The sequence below is a fragment of the Girardinichthys multiradiatus genome, chromosome Y, assembly GCF_021462225.1.
Source record: "Girardinichthys multiradiatus isolate DD_20200921_A chromosome Y, DD_fGirMul_XY1, whole genome shotgun sequence".
Taxonomy (NCBI): domain Eukaryota; kingdom Metazoa; phylum Chordata; class Actinopteri; order Cyprinodontiformes; family Goodeidae; genus Girardinichthys; species Girardinichthys multiradiatus.
This window is the reverse complement of record NC_061818.1, coordinates 37,268,475-37,288,649: the sequence shown is the minus strand read 5'-3', so window position 1 is coordinate 37,288,649 and position 20,175 is coordinate 37,268,475.

The following is a 20,175-nucleotide window of genomic DNA, read 5'->3' as shown; positions in this document are numbered from 1 at the left end:
CAGTGACTTGCAGCATTCCCTCCTCCTGGATGAGCATGTAGAGACAGTGGACAGTCACTGGCGTTGACTTTGCAGCAATCCCTCATACTGAGCATGCATGTAGCGACAGTGGAGAGGAAAAACTTCCCCTGAACAGGAAGAAACCTCCAGCAGAACCAGAACCAGGCTCAGTGTGAGCAGCCATCTGCCACGACCGACTGGGGGTTTGAGAGAACAGAGCAGAGACACAAAGAGAACAAAGAAGCACTGATCCAGGAGTACTTTCTATGGGAAGGAAAAGTAAATGTTAATGGATGTAGCTCCTTTAGTCGTTTCACCTAGAAAGAAAGAACAGATAAACTCTGAGCCAGTTTTCAAGGTTAGAGTCTGAAAGAGAGCACATAGAGTTTGTTACAGTTAAGCTCAGTCAATCGCCATGTCTAGGAGAGAGAAAGGGTTAAACACTGAAAGACAGGGCCAAGAGGATCATCTGTAGAGGGTGAGCATTAAGTTGTTGCCAGCAGAAGCTCGGATGATGCCACTCTCCAGAAAGGTGTCACGGGTAGACACAGAGTCAGGCCAGGTGTAGCTTCTAGGAAGAGAAAAGAGGAAAAGGAAAGTTTTAAGCCTAGCCTTAAACGTAGACAGGGTGTCTGCCTCACGAACTAAAACTGGGAGCTGGTTCCACAGGAGAGGAGCCTGATAACTAAAGGATCTGCCTCCCATTCTACTTCTAGAGACTCTAGGAACCACCAGTAAACCTGCAGTCTGAGAACGAAGTGCTCTGTTAGGAACATATGGACCAATCAGATCTCTGATGTATGATGGAGCTAGATCATTAAAAGCTTTATATGTGAGGAGGAGAATTTTAAATTCTATTCTGGATTTAACAGGGAGCCAATGAAGGGAAGCTAAAATAGGAGAAATATGATCTCTCTTTTTAATTTTCATCAGAACTCTTGCTGCAGCATTTTGAATCAGCTGAAGGTTTTTAACTGCATTTTGTGGACATCCTGATAGTAAAGAATTACAATAGTCCAGCCTTGAAGTAACAGATGCATGGACTAGTTTTTCAGCGTCACTCCTGGACAGGATATTTCTAATTTTGGCAATGTTCTGGAGGTGAAAAAAGGAAATCCTAGAAACCTGTTTAATATGGGATTTAAATGACATGTCCTGGTCAAAAATAACACCAAGGTTTTTTACTTTATTACCGGAGGTCAATTTAATGCCATCCATGTTAAATGATTGACTAAGCAGTTTCTTTTTTATTCATTATCTGAACATGGAAAGAGGATGGCACAAGTGCAAATCTATGAATGAGTGGTCGTCCACCCAAACTGGCAGGCTGGGATAGGAGATCATTAATCAGAAGAGCAGCAGAGGCCTATGGCAACTCTGGAGGAGCCTCAGAAATCAACAGCTCAGGATAGAATCTGTCATCAGGACAACTATTAGTCGTGAACTTCATAATTCGAGCCGCATGGAAGAGTGGCCAGAAGAAAGCCACTGTTAGAGAAAATCCATAAGAAGTCCTGATTACAGTTTGGCAAAAGCCATGTTGGGGATGGTGCTCCGGTCAGATGGGACTAAAATTAAACATTTAGGCAAACATGCAAAACGCCACATGTGGCAAAAAACTAAAAGTGCACACCAGCTCGCACATGTAATGATGGACACATCACATTGTGGGGATGCTTTACCTTAGTTGCAATACAAGAACTGGAGGAGAAGATAGATGGAGCTAAATGCAGAGCAGTCCTGGAAGAAACCCTGAGACCGAAGACCTGAGATAGGCTGGAAGTTCATCTTTCAGCAGGACAACAACCCTTAAAATACAGCCACAGCTAAGATAGAAGGTTTTTGTTTGGCCCAGTCAAAGTCCAGATGTAAATCAAACTGAGTAACTGTGGCAAGACTTAAAAATAGCCAAAACATTACTTTGATGGTTTGCAAAGCTGATAGAAACATACCTAAAAAACCTGTAGCTAGAATAGCATAGAAAGGTGGTTCTAGAAAGTATTTCCATATATCATTTCCCTTCTGTTTCACAGTTACATTATGTGCTAAATAGCATTGTTTTGTCACATAAAATCCTAACAAAATGCATTGAAAATTTGTGGTTGTAGTGTAAAATAATGTGAAAAAGTTCAAGGGATTTGAATTTTTTGCAAGGCACAATATTTGAAGAATCTTTAGGACTTTGTTATGAGAAATTGAGCATTTTGATTAAATTATTTTCCGCATCTCAGAAAAAGTCAGCACTTCCCAGTGACCCTGTAACGGTTTGTGACATTTGGAACTTCTGAAACATGTTTAATCTCAGAATAATTATGGTAAATCTGACAGTACTATCCATCATGGCCAATTGTAATTACCTGCATATAGATCACTGTCACATGAAAATGGCTATTAAGAGGAGTCTCTGTGTGTGAATAGAAAACATTCAATCAAAATGCCAACAGCAACATGACCAGCAGCCAAGAGCAGTGATTGAACAGGGATTTTTAAACAGGATATCCCACTCTCATGGTGTTGCTCCCAGGTGGGCTGGCTAAATGTGGCAATCACACAAACTGGTCCATCAGCAGGGTGGATTTTTATCTTTGTAAATGACCAACTCAGCTAAGCTGAGCTAACATTCCTGCTGGGATTCAACCCAACAAAAGCCTTGGATGTGAAGGTTATATTATGACAGGTTTCACAAGTCAACAGTAAAAACTGATCTCAATTCAGTTCAGTTTATTTATATTGTGCTGGTGGACATCCCTCAGACTAAGCAGGAAGAAACCTCTACCTGAACCTGGCTCAGTCCCAACTCCTCACATATGGACGCTTGGACAAGATTTCTGAGTGTGATATTTCAGTGCATCTGATATCTCTTTGGGGACTTTTCTGTTTGCACGGAGGTCCAGCAAACCTCCATAGAAGTTCATTCACTTCTAAAATGGAAGCTAGAAGACGGCAAAAGGAAGCCAGATGTTCTGTGCAGGTGATGTCAATGTCGCAAAATAAATAACAGTTGATAATTGGAGAAATGTGGTACAGAAAAGGCTGCACATTGCAGTAATGATGGTCACTGTTGCATCCAATTACAAAGATCCCCAATTTGAATCTCAGATCTATTTGTGTAGAAATAATATGTTCTCTAAATGTAAATTTGGATGTAAGTTGGATTTTTTAGGCCCCTTTCCTGAGCGGTGTAACAACACATTTATGCACACAAAACTTCATGGTACAAATGTCACTCGCAGGTACTTATTGTAAGACAAATATATCACAGGTGATCACCACTCTCATTCAGAACAGGATGCCCACTTGTCTTTTTATTGCTTTTTGTTAAGAGTCACTGTAGAAAATGTCAATTACAATCTACAACAGTCCACATCAAATTAATGCCAGAATTGCTGACAGCAACTGAGATGCTGCCTGTTTTCAATCAGCAGTGCTACATTAGCAGCCCACTGTGTTTGTCAACCTCCGGTCCTGGCAAAAAAAACGACTGAACTGTAGAGTTTTTAACACCACACGGATTTCCAAATAATGGCTGTACAATAAATCATCATCACAATATCATTGTTAGCAAAAAATAATATTAATAAGAACTTTTTGGAAAGCAATAGTTGTCTGTTGGCAATTTGACTTTCATGAATACACACTTTGCAGAGCATTGAGATTTTCAGCCTGTGGGATGAAGTCTTGCTTCAGTAGATGCTCAGGGCTGACAAAGCTGACAGCAAGATGCTAAATGTCACAAAGAGTGCTGGAAGTATTAATATCACAACCAAATTTCCCAATATGATTGCAGCCCTACTCTGAGGTATTTATATACTGAAGTCAAAGTTAAAGTGGCATTTTGTAGAAAACAGATTGCTGGATTACACGAAACGTACAACAATGTTTTCATTCGCTAGACAATTATTTTTCTAACTTTTAAATAATTTATATTAAGATAATACAAATTATCAGTAGGGAATGTCACCTCTTAGTGGTCAGTTGCAATGACTACTGGTACTGCTACAGCCAATAAAAATCAGTTAGGATTTATTGTTAAGTTAAGTTTTGGAATAATTGAGTTCAGCCAATGACCGGGCCGTCTACAACAATCATTTACTGTGATGTGGGAATTTGGGAGAATTAATGTCCAAACAGCCACATGTGGAACGACTGACTTTTACACAAGCATATGATTGTCATTTAAAACTAAAGATGTAATTTTGTTGCCTAAACCTAATCAAACTATGACTGAATTTAACCACATTTAAAACCTGTAGTGTAACAAGATAAAAGAAAGTTTAAAACTCTTGTCATGACGGCCAGATCTAGTTTTGACATTCAGACCAGCAACATGTAACTAAAGATGTCACCATCTATACTTCAGGTATATGCTCAGGTTAAAACCTTAGAAAAGTAAATTAGTTGTTGCTATTCTAGTCTGTTAGGAAATTTATAGACTTAAAACTTAATTTATTATCTCTAATTCATGGCCTACATGTTTTTTTTTATCATATATAATTTCATCTGTGCACAGATTGTATGTAAGGAACTCTTTTTGCGAACTTGTCTGCTTATAATCTATCTGTACACGGGCCTTCTTTTTACCTAAAACCCAGTGATACATCCTGATTTCAAATGCAACCAAGTGTTCAGGTTTTTACCTGCTTTCAGGTATGACTTTATGCATTTTTGTAGTTTAGTAACTCTGGGAAAATTAGCTGTTTCTGTACAAGGAATCTGATCACTGTCCAGATTTTGAATATGAATATCAGTTAAATCCATTATATTTCACAAGTTTTAGTATTTTCTGCTCAACAATAAATGATCGTTCACACCCCTGAAGGAAAGCTGTTCACATGTTAAACAGTCACTGATATTACCCACTTTCCACTTCAACAACTAACAGCAGCATTATATTGGTTTAAGATAACCTGAATAAATACAAAAGGCAGATTCCAGATTATGATTTCATTTATTAAGAGAAAAAAGCTTTCCAAACCAACCTGACCCTATGTGAAAAAGTAATTGCCCCTAAACTTAATAACTGGCTGTGCCACCCCTAGAAGCAACAACTGACATCAGGAGATTACGATAACTGACAATGAGTCTTTAACATCACCAATGAAGAATTTCAATTTTCATTTGCAGAAATGCTTTATTTCAGCCACATTGGGCGATTTTGTGGTATGAACGATATGTTTAAGGTCTTACTACAGTATTTGAACTAAAGTGAAGTCCAGACTTTGAGGCCAATCCAAAACCTCATTTTGTATTTTTGGAGTCATTCAGAGGTGGCCTTGCTACCGTCCTTTGGATCATTGTCCTGCTGCAGAACCAAAGTGTGACTGTGCTTCAGGTCCTGTACTGATGGCTGGAGATTCTCCTGCAAGACGTTCTGGTAGAGAGCAGAATTCATGATACAAGAGCTTACCATGGCTGAGTCTGAATAAGCTTGAGCTCAGTCTGAACAGGTTTCAGTTTGGGCTGGATGGTTTTTAGTTCGGTCTGAGAGAGCTTCAGCTACAGCGAGTACTGCTGGCACTTTCTCTGCAGATGATTTGAAATATGATACTGATTCTGATTGCACCTCTGTTTGTGTTTTATATTGGGTATTCCTGGTTTCTCTTTCTTCCTTTTCTTTCATTATTTCACCTATGCACATGCTCCAGGTGGATTCTTTGAATATTAATGGTGGGAGGGATCAAAAGAAACGTTATGAAAGGAAGCCCAACCGCTGGCGGCAAATCATTATTTTTACAGCCATACCTCCTATGATCCAGCCAAAACCATTCTAACATGGCCACATCCAGATTATAAAACTTTGACATGAATTTGTTATCCTTGTTTTCAGTATAGGGGTCTAATCAAGCTGACTCACTCTGAATTTGATAAAAATGGATTGAAGCAACCAAGGCGTGTTGGGTAAATTTAATTCCAAGTATGAGTGTTTGACTGTTTGGTGAGTAAGTCTTGTCTTCTGTCTGCTTGCTCTGTTTGAATATCAGAATGCTGGTCTGTGTTGGCAACTATGGAAGGAAGCAGGGCTGTAAAACAGCACCCTGTATGAACAGCCCAATGTGTCTTCTTTCTTTCTCCACCCTGAGGTTTTTGTGGTAAAAAAAAGCCTCTGAACTGGGTCAAAGCATGCAGCATGCAGCAGGCAGCTGGCAGCAGGAAGCAAGAAGCATGCAGCAGGAAACATGCAACAGGAAGCAAGAAGCATGCAGCAGGAAGCATGCAGCAGGCAACAGGAAGCAAGAAGCATGCAGCTGGAAGAATACAGCAGGAAACAAGCAGCCGGCAGCATGAGCACGGCCAATTAAAGAGGAATAGCAAAAGATGTCAAAACAATTAATAATTGACCAACTGCACAGAAATTTGAGGAAGAAAGGGACATTAAAATTTTTTATGCAAGCACTGCAGCTTGGTCTGCCACTCTTGGAGTACCTCTAAAACAGTATGTGATCACACAGAGCAGCAAAGTTTTAAGAACGTTCCAGATGCTTTCACACGAGAGGGCAAACTCAAAGCTCAGCAGGTTTGAGCTTCGCTTTGTCTAACTGACCTGTGACAATAGCTGTAAAACTTCTGCTGTAACTCTAACCATTTCAGCTGAGATTTAATAATTCATATATGCTAAAACATAAGACTTATCACCCTCCCAGTTTGGACTCGAGCGACTTAGAGGTCTGGCATGAAATGACTTTGCATTGCCTTCATTTACGGCAGGGAATAAAGATCAGTGAAGTGACGCTGATGCCTAGGTATAAATTTGTATAATCTATATCTCAGTTGGCTCAGATTATCATTAAAACACAGTACTATGCACTAATTGCATTAATGGCAAAAATCACAGGCTTGATCACTTCAGGAAATCTTCATGATCAGCGGTAATGTGGGAGTCTTTGGAGGTCAGGTGCAAAAGATCAAACTCAGAGGTGAAGATTTGTAAAGTTGGGGCCAATTCTCTTCTGTCAGGGTTTTATTTTACACATCTCTACATTTGACTCACAAACTAGTCTCAAGAGACTTTGCATTTTGTGACAAATGCTCAGAAACCAACGAAAGATCTCCCCCATATTAATTTTAGTAGTGAATGATGGATTGATAGCATAAACTTTAATGTGTAGAGAGGAGTACATACATTTTTTTTTTATCCAAAATCAAATTTCAGAATTATTGTGCAAAACTTAAGCAACTCCTCTGAGGAAGACCAGACAGGACAACGCCACACCATTAAAGTTCAGCAACAGATACAGGGAATATTTTTTTTTTTTTCTGCAAACCTTAACACAGCAGGCACACAGGACACATCAACATATGTGAACAGCACTGTGATCTTAGCAGCTGAATTCAACTAAAGGTTTTATTAGATACTTCAGTAAATCTAAAATGCAATCAGAAGGAGCAACGATAAACGATAAGTTGACATGCATTAAGGTTTAATTTAGTGCAAGGAATCCATTCAGTCCAGCAGAAACCACAGATTGAGGGTCTGGGTGGAACATGAACAAATGGCGACTCCTGTCAGAAATGATAAAAGCTGCACGTATCCCTATAAAAAATACAATCTCTGAATTCTTACATTAACTTTGATTTACATACATGGAAATTCATTTGGAACACTGTAGATTATTTTCCCCAAGCATGGATAAAAAATGATGCGCCATCTTATTTCTTTCTAAACTTAGACATTTACTGAATAAACTAAATAATGCTTGGAAATGTTGCTTTCCTGTGAATTACTGAGCTACTAGTTCTTTAATCACCATTAAATTTAGTCTTTTCAGGTCATCTGACAAACATTTCCTGACACTGAACTTAAAAAAAAGATCTTGCTCTTTGACAAGTTATTTTTTTGACTATGGGGATTTGCAGGTGCATCTTCTAATTGTCGTCAGTTACCTGTAGACCGTTGACCATGAAGCTGATCATTAGCTCAGTCTTTGGGGGAGCTTCTTATAAACATTTTTAAAAATTCACAAAGCACAGTTATATTAATGTCTGATACTAGCACATGCTAAGGTAATGTTCTGCAAACTTGGCTAATTGCATCTAACATCATCCTTTTAGGCTCCTCACAGTTACTTCTCTTCCCTATGAACACAACATACTGTCACTTTCCCCACTTAAATTTTTGCACAGTACACTTTAGATGAATTAGGGATTACAGTGTGTTCTATGTATTTATTTTTTGTTTCTATTTTTGATTCCTATTTGAACACAATATTTTCCACATATTCATGCTTATTCTCCATTTAAGAGATTGAATTAGGATTTCACTCTTGATCTTTCAAAATATTTATAGTCGCCACTGAGTGTCAATCCCATGGATAAGCCTTATTTTCAGATAATTTGGTGAAAATAGCAAGAAATGGTTTCAGCTTTAGGAGGAAAAGTTCTCAGCAGAAATAGATACAGAGGGACCAACCATTTGCTGTAAATGGATAAGGTCAAAGGCGATCAGGATCACAACCTTGGACCAAAAACAAGCTTTTATAGTTTTAGACATTTGCAGTACAAGGACGTTATGGTTTTAGAAAAATGATCTGATAAGCTTGCAGTGTGAACAGAATGCACAGGAAATCAGGTCAAACAGAGAGGGTTATCATAATAATAGATATGGTCATCTTATCTTTACAATTGCTCCTTTTGAAGCCAGGAGATAACTGTATTTGGAGAACAGAACATCGCCTTGACACAATGACACCCCAGTAGTCATTGTGATGTTGCTTTGTTCTTATTCTTTTCATCTCCTTCCCTCACATATCTGAGTTCAAAAACAAATGGTTGGACTAATGTGAAACTGTGAGATGAGTCAGAAAATCCAAAATTAGGACTCTTAAACCTGGAAGATGTTCATATTGAAACAGGGAACAGATTTTATGCTGGCAAAAGTTTTTTTAAATCAAATAATAGCATTCACTGGAGTGAGATCTTAGAAGCAGAGGTGAATTTAGTTATTTTGGGACTCAAGGCTGTTCCTACATGGAAGTCTTATCTGTAATGTGATTCAGAGAACTTTGAACTTTGCGGCTGAATATCTAACAGTTGAACGGATTATTTAGCAGACTGGGACACGTCGATGTAGGGGAGCAGCAATCTGAGATATTACTCAAAACCAATTTGGCAAGCAGTTTTTTTCTGTGATCATTTAAGAGGAGTTGAGAGAAGGCTGATAAAAAGCGCTCCAAAGTATGGCTCCACTTTTCAAAATGCGATGCAGATTACACTCGCTGCAATATTTGTGACGCGAAGTGCAAGACCAGCGGCAGGAATACTTCTAATCTGAGGAAGCACCTGGTTAAGCACAAGATTTTTCTCAAAACTGAAGAGTGCACAATTTTCCTCAGATCTACGGCTACAACTCTTGCATTCAGCACCGTTAACACGCCTGCATCCATTAGCGACTCGTCGTCTGCAGCCAGCAGCATGGGAGAAGAAATGTTTGAAACAACTGAGATGTTACAATACAAACAGTTGCATGCTGTTTTGATATATTCATTAAAGTTTATATATTGAGAAATAAATATTTTAAATTGAAAAATTTTGAGATTGTATTATTAAACGTATTAACATATATCACCACATAAACACACACAAATGTACCGAGACCGGTACTGTTGAGTACCGGTATCGATTCCCAGGTTCCAGGTATTGGTACCGTATCGGTTCAAATGTAAAAGGTACCCATCCCTACAATCTGAACGATTCAGCTGCTTCAAATCTTGCTTTGTCCCTGCGTCTCCAGTCTGTTTTTTTCTGCCAAGTGCCGGAGACAAGAAGAATTCCAGATAAACTGGAGATAAGCTGGAATGTGAAGGACAGCATTCAGCCGAAGTGAAATGTAATCACGCAGAACATCTGAACAGAAAGGATCTTGTTTCCAAAAAAAAAAAACATTGACTGCCTGAAAGGAAAATTGCCTTCCCAAATCATCTTTGTAGATATTATGATCAACTTTTTGATGTCTACTATTGCTTTTTGACTGGCTGGGATATGAACAATGGATATCCTTAATTAAATGTATTTACCAGTCATACAAATTCTTAGATCTTCCAAACTCTGTGACATCTAGGTAATCAGTTTGTGGATATCCAAAATGGAAAATGTGATGAGTAACAACAGGACTGTTGATACCTGGTTTGTGAAAATCTCCTAAGAACTCTTTATCAGATATCAGTAATCTTCATTCTAGAAGTAATGAACATTATTGGTATCTGGACCTAAAGATAAGAAGAACTTTCTTTGACAAATCTGAAATGGTAAGGGTGCAATAGATGAATGGCACTAAGAATAGTCTGAAGGTAATTTTTTAGTTGGAAGGACTGCATTTATGTATCTTTTTCTTAGCTATAGTTAAGATCTTAGGTATTATGATAAAATGGGTGCACCGTCTATAATCTGTTTATCAATGCAGGTAAGTTCAAGTCAAACCTTGTTAAAACCTATTTTTACACATACTAGTTCAGTTTCAGAATAATAAAAAATAACAAAAATGACTAAGATAAAAAGTAGATGTAAATAACTGTACATTTAAACTGGCAGAATAAAAATGAAAAGTTAATTTTTTATGGGGGTCCATCTCTCTGGGGCAACAAGCAATTACCTTCTTTCACCAAAGGAGTCTGCCTTGTTCATCAGTTTAGTTTGCAGATTTCTGCACTGATTATGTCTTTGCAGTTAGAAAGTAAAGTTTATAATGCAAATTTGATTACAAATTTAGGAAAGCATTCCATTTCGAGACTGAGCAAAATCTTTACAGATTGCCTTTCATTACGGAATCGTCTCGATGCACATCACAGGAAACCCGTTGTCCCAGCTGTTGCCTCCAATCACCAGTTAATTGTAGCTCAAACTTCCTGGTATTAGCCCGACTCGGCCCGGATCGCCATTAGCCGATTACTGCACCCCCACTACCGTATTAATGTAAATCCCTGAAAGAAAAATATGGTACAGGCACAGTATTTACTTTGCAATCTAATTGGCTCCAATGCTTCATAGGGATTTTTAATGAGTCTTAACAAACTACCAAAGATTTATTATTCCATCCTGTAGCCTGCTCAAGTGAAAAATAAATAAATAAGCAAATAAATTAGGGAGAGAAAAAAACGTTTTTGCATAAGGAGACGTTTCTGAGGTGAACATGCTTCGTTTTAATTTACTGTTCAGGAGCAGAGGTAATTTATCTACGTTTGTATCTCTACAAACATAATTTAGATGCTGCACTTATCTTGTCTGCACCAGGTGATGTACAATACTCCTTCCTTTGTGGACTCTTTTGTTTTGAATTAATCAGCGTGCCTGTCACATTTCTCATTATGCAGCCCTGGCAGTTCTGTCTGACTACAGCTATACTGCATCCTTTGCAAAAACAGTTAGAATTGATAACAAGCCAACTGTATTGATTTAAATGAAAAGCTTGTCTTGTTATCATATTTGAACAGACCCTGGAATTTCTCGACATGACAGTTATTGTTTATCATTTGGTTTTCCACCGAATCAGAGTTCAAAGGGCTTGTTTTTAGACTCAGTTAAGATGCATCCAATGTGCAGCACTGCCACAGTGCAGTGCATTCAAATCCTCAGCTTTATGTTTTTGAACGAGCACTACTGCTTAACTCCTCAGAGAAAAAGAATGCCCACTATCACCTCATTGCTCTTGGCTTGCAGCTGACACTCATGCTGCTGCCAGTCTGTCCTCATTTAGGAAATCGCCAGGGCTGATAAATGACCGTGGTCTCCGTGACCACGGCTAACAGAGTGCCGACCACCCATAGGGTCGACAGAGAGGTGCTCAATCTGCTGTGATGAAATTACATTTCCTTTCGGGTGGTGGAATGAGAGCAGGGTCCTACAGACGGGAGCCAAATCGCAGCATCATCAGTACAAAATACCTGCATGATGCATTCTAACTGGGTTACCATCTTATCTCACTTTCCAACTGTTTTTATCTGATTTGCTGGAAGGAGAAGATGGAGCTGAAGGTGGAGATGTATATATGTTCTTGAACCTCACATTGATTATTCCAGATCATATATATGTTGTGATTTGAAGATGTTTGACTTTTGTTTCAGGTCTTGCCTCTGATCGTTATGGTTCATGCTCTCCAGGTGGTCCGTTATAAGTTTATTCCTTTAGCTTTAGTTTCTAACTTATTCCTTTGTTCTATTCATGGTGCATTCGTGTTTATGTTCTGTGTGTAAGATTTTTCCTTTGATTTGATTGTTTTCTTGCATCTCTGTTCAGCTCATTCATGTTTTAGTTACCTTTCCCTGCCACAGTCATCTTGTAATCAGTTTCATTCAGCCCCCTCTGAACCATGCCAATCAGCATCCCTGTCTCACCTGCGTGCTGCACCATTTATGCTCTCTGCAGTCTCGGCCTTCCTGCCAGAGTATACTTCTTCTTTTATGCCATATACAGGTCCTTCTCAAAATATTAGCATATTGTGATAAAGTTCATTATTTTCCATAATGTCATGATGAAAATTTAACATTCATATATTTTAGATTCATTGCACACTAACTGAAATATTTCAGGTCTTTTATTGTCTTAATACGGATGATTTTGGCATACAGCTCATGAAAACCCAAAATTCCTATCTCACAAAATTAGCATATCATTAAAAGGGTCTCTAAACGAGCTATGAACCTAATCATCTGAATCAACGAGTTAACTCTAAACACCTGCAAAAGATTCCTGAGGCCTTTAAAACTCCCAGCCTGGTTCATCACTCAAAACCCCAATCATGGGTAAGACTGCCGACCTGACTGCTGTCCAGAAGGCCACTATTGACACCCTCAAGCAAGAGGGTAAAACACAGAAAGACATTTCTGAACGAATAGGCTGTTCCCAGAGTGCTGTATCAAGGCACCTCAGTGGGAAGTCTGTGGGAAGGAAAAAGTGTGGCAGAAAACGCTGCACAACGAGAAGAGGTGACCGCACCCTGAGGAAGATTGTGGAGAAGGGCCGATTCCAGACCTTGGGGGACCTGCGGAAGCAGTGGACTGAGTCTGGAGTAGAAACATCCAGAGCCACCGTGCACAGGTGTGTGCAGGAAATGGGCTACAGGTGCCGCATTCCCCAGGTCAAGCCACTTTTGAACCAGAAACAGCGGCAGAAGCGCCTGACCTGGGCTACAGAGAAGCAGCACTGGACTGTTGCTCAATGGTCCAAAGTACTTTTTTCGGATGAAAGCAAATTCTCCATGTCATTCGGAAATCAAGGTGCCAGAGTCTGGAGGAAGACTGGGGAGAAGGAAATGCCAAAATGCCAGAAGTCCAGTGTCAAGTACCCACAGTCAGTGATGGTCTGGGGTGCCGTGTCAGCTGCTGGTGTTGGTCCACTGTGTTTTATCAAGGGCAGGGTCAATGCAGCTAGCTATCAGGAGATTTTGGAGCACTTCATGATTCCATCTGCTGAAAAGCTTTATGGAGATGAAGATTTCATTTTTCAGCACGACCTGGCACCTGCTCACAGTGCCAAAACCACTGATAAATGGTTTACTGACCATGGTATCACTGTGCTCAATTGGCCTGCCAACTCTCCTGACCTGAACCCCATAGAGAATCTGTGGGATATTGTGAAGAGAACGTTGAGAGACTCAAGACCCAACACTCTGGATGAGCTAAAGGCCGCTATCGAAGCATCCCGGGCCTCCATAAGACCTCAGCGGTGCCACAGGCTGATTGCCTCCATGCCACGCCGCATTGAAGCAGTCATTTCTGCCAAAGGATTCCCGACCAAGTATTGAGTGCATAACTGTACATGATTATTTGAAGGTTGACGTTTTTTGTATTAAAAACACTTTTATTTTATTGGTCGGATGAAATATGCTAATTTTGTGAGATAGGAATTTTGGGTTTTCATGAGCTGTATGCCACAATCATCCGTATTAAGACAATAAAAGACCTGAAATATTTCAGTTAGTGTGCAATGAATCTAAAATATATGAATGTTAAATTTTCATCATTACATTATGGAAAATAATGAACTTTATCACAATATGCTAATATTTTGAGAAGGACCTGTATTATACCTGGTTGTAGTTTTCCACTCTCAAGTCTTTTGCAGCCTCTTTTTTCCCCCAGGTTTTATTCAGAGATTGTCCTTCCCATCAACTCTGACCAGCATCTCCATCATAAGATGTGTGGATGGTGTTCAAGGTGATATGAATGCGCATGGCCCACAAATCAGCCACACATATATGCATCAGGGCCAAAAAGATACAATTTGTTCTCATCTGACCAGCACACCTTCTTTCACGTTGGCTGTGTTTCATACATGGCTTGAGGCAAACAGTTGTTTAAAGGTCAGATTTTATGGAGTGCATGATTCATGTTTGTCCTGTCAACAGACTCTCTCACCTGAGCTGTGGATCTCTGCAGGTCCCCCAGAGATATCATGGGCCCCTGTGTTCTTCATGATGCTGTTGTTGGGGTCATCCATTTTGGTCGCACAGTTTGACATGCGCAGCTCAACAGACATCGCAGCTTTAACGTCACCGGGACTATAAATCCGCCGGAAAAAAAGTTTCGTGGCAATTTCCCGCGTGTCTCACGGGATGACACAACGGAGGCGCATATCTGGAGAGACAAAAGCTCGTAGGCGAACGTTTGCTCAACAAGGTCATTCCCGGAAGAGCTTGAAAGCTGGAAATCTGTCTGATACAAGAAGATCAGCAGATTTATTTACCGATCAAAGACTGCGCCGACACCCGGCGCAAGTGAAAACCCACAGGTTTTATTTCCAAGGAGATGAGTTTTCCTCCTTGTTATTCAGTCGTCTAATGGTTCTTCATATTTTCCCCTCCTGGATGAGAAGTTTACTGTTTTTTTTTCTTGAAGTGATCATGGACGATTGATCCCCCCCACCTCGTTTTCTCCTCAACTAGTGGAGATAAGAAATAAACGTCAAATGAATTTCGTCCTTTTTATATTAAACCGGATTGGTGCATTTAGAGGTCTGGGCCGGATGAGGCATAGTGAAGGTGATGTAGAATCACCAGTATTTAATCTAAGGTATCAACTTGTTGCATGCAATATTGATGGAAGTGTTTTATGCAAGCGCTGCTGAATCGTGGTTAATGTTTGTCCGGCTGATCTCAAATCAGCCAGGAGTTAGAAGTTGGACTTTTAAACGTTTTTCATTCAAAGCAGCTGCAGTCTGGGCCTCGTCCGACCACTCTTTGTTCCAGTTTTCCAGAGTTCCTGCCTCGGAGTTTTATGACTCTTTGTTCGAGATTTGGGGCGATCAGCTGGTTGTGGCTAAAGGGGCGTGGCCTCACCGTTTCATCAGCTGATTGCTGATCGAGACATCAACACCAGGAGGACTTCTTTCCATTTAACCCAAATTACACATTTTGTCCATAAAACTAGGTTTGATCTTCATAGACACTAAATGCACTTATATTTTTCTTTAATTATTATTGTTAGGTAGTCATTTTTATTCCCTTTGTGTAGAATAGTTCTTGTTAGTTAGGTGAAAGTTTTGGACCAGAATAATGGTATATCAGGATTATTTGGCTTCAATAAATCTTCATATATATAATTAAGAAAAGCGTTTGTGTTTATTTCGTGCAAGAGTGATTTATCTGTCAAAACAAAGTCGAAGTTCCCCCACTTTCGGTGAAGCGGTTGAATAAACAGTGACAGTTGGTGGTTTTGGTTAATAATTTATCAATTATTAGTGATGAATAGCTACTTGAAATTATTAAAGAGCTTTGAGCTCATAACCACAACACCAGAAGACATCTCTGATTTCTATTTGTAAGTAATGATTTTTGGTTAAGAAATTAATTTGTTTCAAATTATGATTTTAAATTATAATTCTTGATAAATATTAATTAATCAATAATCATAATCCTTACACTGTTATACTTGATTTTTCAGGGGTAATGGACACCATACTTTTCATATTCATATTTTCATTTGCATGTAGATAACCATAAATCATTCTCCTCCCACTTTACAAATGTACTACTTTATGATGATTTGTCACATAAAATCCTGTTAAAATACTTTGCAGTTTGTGCGTTTAATGTGATAAAATGTAAAAACAAAGTTCAAGCGCTATGAATCCAAGGCCATGCGTCACACGGGGCTTTTTGGGCCAGGGCATTCCTGTGGTGGGGGGGTGGTCACTGTGACACTTAAATTTGGTTCATTTTGGACACCTTCTGGACAGGGTCTGATTAATGTGGCTCCTCTTCACAGTGAGCTGGCAGAACCAGGCCAAAGTACTCTCCTCTGTCTTGGAGTTGTCATGGCAACAGAAATAAAAAAAATATCAATAATAACATCTGGACTGGTGGCAGAGAGACATTAAATGATTGAACAAATGAAGATTAAAAGAGACTGGATTTTTTTAATGAATGACAATGCACATGTCCTTTTCCAACCACCTAATAGCAGAACTATCAAAATTTTAGGCTGCAACATGAAACAAAATGTATTATTTTTATTAACCTTGAAAAATCCTCGGGATCTGTTCAGTTTTATTCATTTCTAGATTTTTAAAGTCATGTAGTTATCAGGATAAACCCAAATACATTGCACCAGCTGCCATTAACAAGTAAAATCTGCTACTTCCCATTAAAAGTGTATTATCCTCTCATCAAAGAAATAAATGTGATATCCATTTCTGGCAACTGGTGGGACTTCTTTTTCCTGCTTCCAAATACAAGATCATAAATGCATGTAAGTACAAGGTTTTCAGATGTGTCAGTTTTAACATAAGTATATAAGGACATTTTTTTAATTAAACTTCATGATCTTCATGCAACATTCTTTACAAAAACAATGCCGCCATACTACTCTGCATATAATTTTATACTCTAATATTTCTGCAGACACAGAAGCTGAAAGTTTTAAAGAGTTTACTGTTAACATTCCTTACTGGTCTCAAGTATTGCTCTGTGACTCGGCATGCTTCAAAGTGCCACCAAGCAGTTTACAATGAAAGGAGAATAACCCCCCCCCCCCCCCAGTGGCACTGGGGCCACTAAAAGCATCATCATTTAGTCTGTGCTGCAATACCGGGTCAGGCCAGATGTTCTGTGGACAGAAAGCAGCTTATTGATCCTGCTGAATTTCTCAATATCAGGCAGAAATGTGCCACACACACATAGTTTGCCTAATGACTATCATTCATTTTAGGAACAGCATTTATGCCCAACCTCTACATTCGCCCTGAGCATGCATGCATCCATCGTCTTTACCCAGCTTGTCTTTGCAGGGTCACAGAGTGGCACAGGGGGGTTTCCATCGGTCATCGTGTGAGAGGCAGGGTACATCCTGGACAGGTCACCAGTCTATCACAGGACAACACAGTCGCACACAAGACAAACAACTATGCATGCTCAAGCTTACACCTAATGCCAACTATTAGAGATACCAACGAACCCAACAGTCACTGTGGGAGGAAGCTGGACTGGAGCACCAGGAGAGAACACACATATGCAAGGGGAGACCCCAGGCTGGGATTTGAACTCAGGATCTTCTTGCTGCAACCCAACAGTGCTACTAACTGCACCACTGTCGCCCCTAACCCTAACCTGAATATTGCTTACCCCAACCCTAAAAACAAGGGTCAGCCATGTTAGAACGGAGAAATTCAGCTAATTAACAGAAAACACCTGCAAAGTTTTACTGAGCCTTTTAATGGTCTCCTAGCCTGGGTCAGTTGACCACTCAATCATGGGAAAGACTGCTGGCCTCACAGATGTCCAAAAGACAGTGATTGAGACCCTCCACAAGGAGGGTGGGCCACAAAGGTCAATTCAAAGGAAGTTGGTTACAGAGGGCTGCATCCAAGCAAGAAAGTTGGGAGGAAGGAAAAGGTTTTTTAAGAAAAGGTGCACTAGAAACAGGGATAACTGCAGCCTTCCAAGCAAAATCTATTCAACAATTTGTGGGACTTTCACAAGGAGTGGACGGAGGCTCGAGTTAGCGCGTCAAGAGCTGCTAAAGACGAATCCTGCACAATGAGCTACAAATGTTACATTCCTCGTGTTAAGCCAATCCTAAACAAGAGATTGGACATTTGCTCAGTGGTCCAAAGTCCTCTTTTCAGACGTAAAGTTTGCATTTTATTTGAAAATGAAGGTCTCAGAGTCTGGAAGATATTTTGTATGTTTAGTATTTATCGTGACTGGCAATACATTTCGGAAAAACAAATATTTTTCCATAGTCATATTTTATGCACATATTTTCTTATGCTTATGCTTTTTATGCTTATCTGGACATGAAAAAGATCTAAATGAGATCTGACTCTTCCAGACTGCGTAGGAACCCTGTTACGTACCTACTTGCCGGAACACTACTTTATTTATTCATATACTCCATATTAATCTTTTCTCACTTCATTATTTACTTAATTACATTTTCAATTTCTCACTTAGCCACCCTTGTAATTAACTTAATTAACTTCATGACATATATCTAATTAAGTATTTACCTATGTTTTGATATTTGCTAACTACCCTTACCATTACTTATTTAAATATTTGATTTATATCCTAAAGTATGTCCATTTGTACACATGTCGTGACTTCCTTGCCTTCGGCCTCATTAATGTTTTAAGAGACACTTAGTAAGGATCTAAAATAATACTTAATTATACAATTAAATTAAAGGCATTCAAGCTTTGTGAAGAATTCTAAAAATCTACATAGAAATAATAAATTATTTTACTATGATTGCAACAAGAGCTGCAAATCAATCCCATGATTATATGCTTTACACATAGTTATTGATATTTTGTTAACCACATATTTTCTCCCAATTGGGCCATGAAATATTTACATTTGGATTACTGTATTATTATAGGCCAGTGGTTGCTTGTTAATTAGTATTAGCAGATGTGCATCATCCACCTAAACCTGGTAAAAATAAGTGACTGGAGACTCTGCAGGATATTTATGTGAAATTACTTGCTCAGATTTATGTGACCGCGAGGAGGTCCATCTCTCTTAATCTTCTAATTTTGGATTTACTTGCACTCCAAATAATTAGACCCTTTAACAAGAAGCAGCAGCTATAAAACTACAGTAAATGTGAAGCACTGGTGTCGGCTCTGAATAAAAAAAACAACTAACATAAGACGAAGAGCTCTCTTATTCCCATCAACAAGCTCTCCATCAGCGTCAGTCTGCCGTGTGATGTGGTTGACTGGGATCTTGCATGGCAACCCCATCCATCTGTATCCCTGCTCCAGGAGGCGCACGGTGATGGGTGTTGGATGACAGGCGTCGCAATAGAGCTGCAGGCTTTATCTATCGGCATGTCTTCTCAGCTTCACCCTCTGAGAGCTCTGGAGGGCAGCTTCATCAGCCAGATAGCAGACAGATGAAGGCCCAAGGTTTTACTCCTCCTCCTCTTCCTACACCTTTACCTCATTTTTAACTTCATTCAGTCTTCATGCACTGGGACGTCTGCTGCCGGGAAGGACAGGCCATTTAAAGCAACTTTGAAAAAAGAAGCATAAGCATAACATTTTTAACCAGACAATAAATGAGGTTACAATTCCTGCACATGCAAAAAGGTTTGTGCTAGCTTTGATTTGATTGACCGCAGACAACAAGCAACAGCAGAAAGATTTCACATCATTTCAGGCCATTTGTCATGTTGTATACTTTTAAATGTTTGCAAGTCTGTTAGCCTCTGCCTCTTTCAATTCCTCATCCAAACCAGGCGCAGTGATGCTGATGGAAGAGCAAGGAAAGAAGGCAAGTTTCACCCTCCTTTCCCTCCACTTTTTAAACATAAAATAAAAAATCCACAGAGAAAAGTAAGAGAGTTCAACTGGAGCTATTATGATATGCAGCTTAATTATGAATGAGCCATGTGTGGATGTAATCAGTGCAGCCAACACAATGACTTTTCACACAATATGTGCCTAGAGAACAAATTAGTTCCAGCTTAAATAGAAATAAGGAAAATATACCCAATGAGCCTTTGATTGGAAAACGGTAATTTGGTTTTGTTGTTGTTAATTGCTGTAAAGCCACAGGCGATTTATTTTGTCAGCATCTGCCGTAAAAACTGACCATGAGTCTGATTTAGAAATACAAGCAGGTGCTGCCATGCACATCATATTAGCTGAATTTAAGATGTGGTTAAGCTGTTAGGAATATTAAGTACGGTCTTATCCTAAATGTGTTTTGCTCCCTCCGGTGGAAGTTTGGGTATCTTGTCC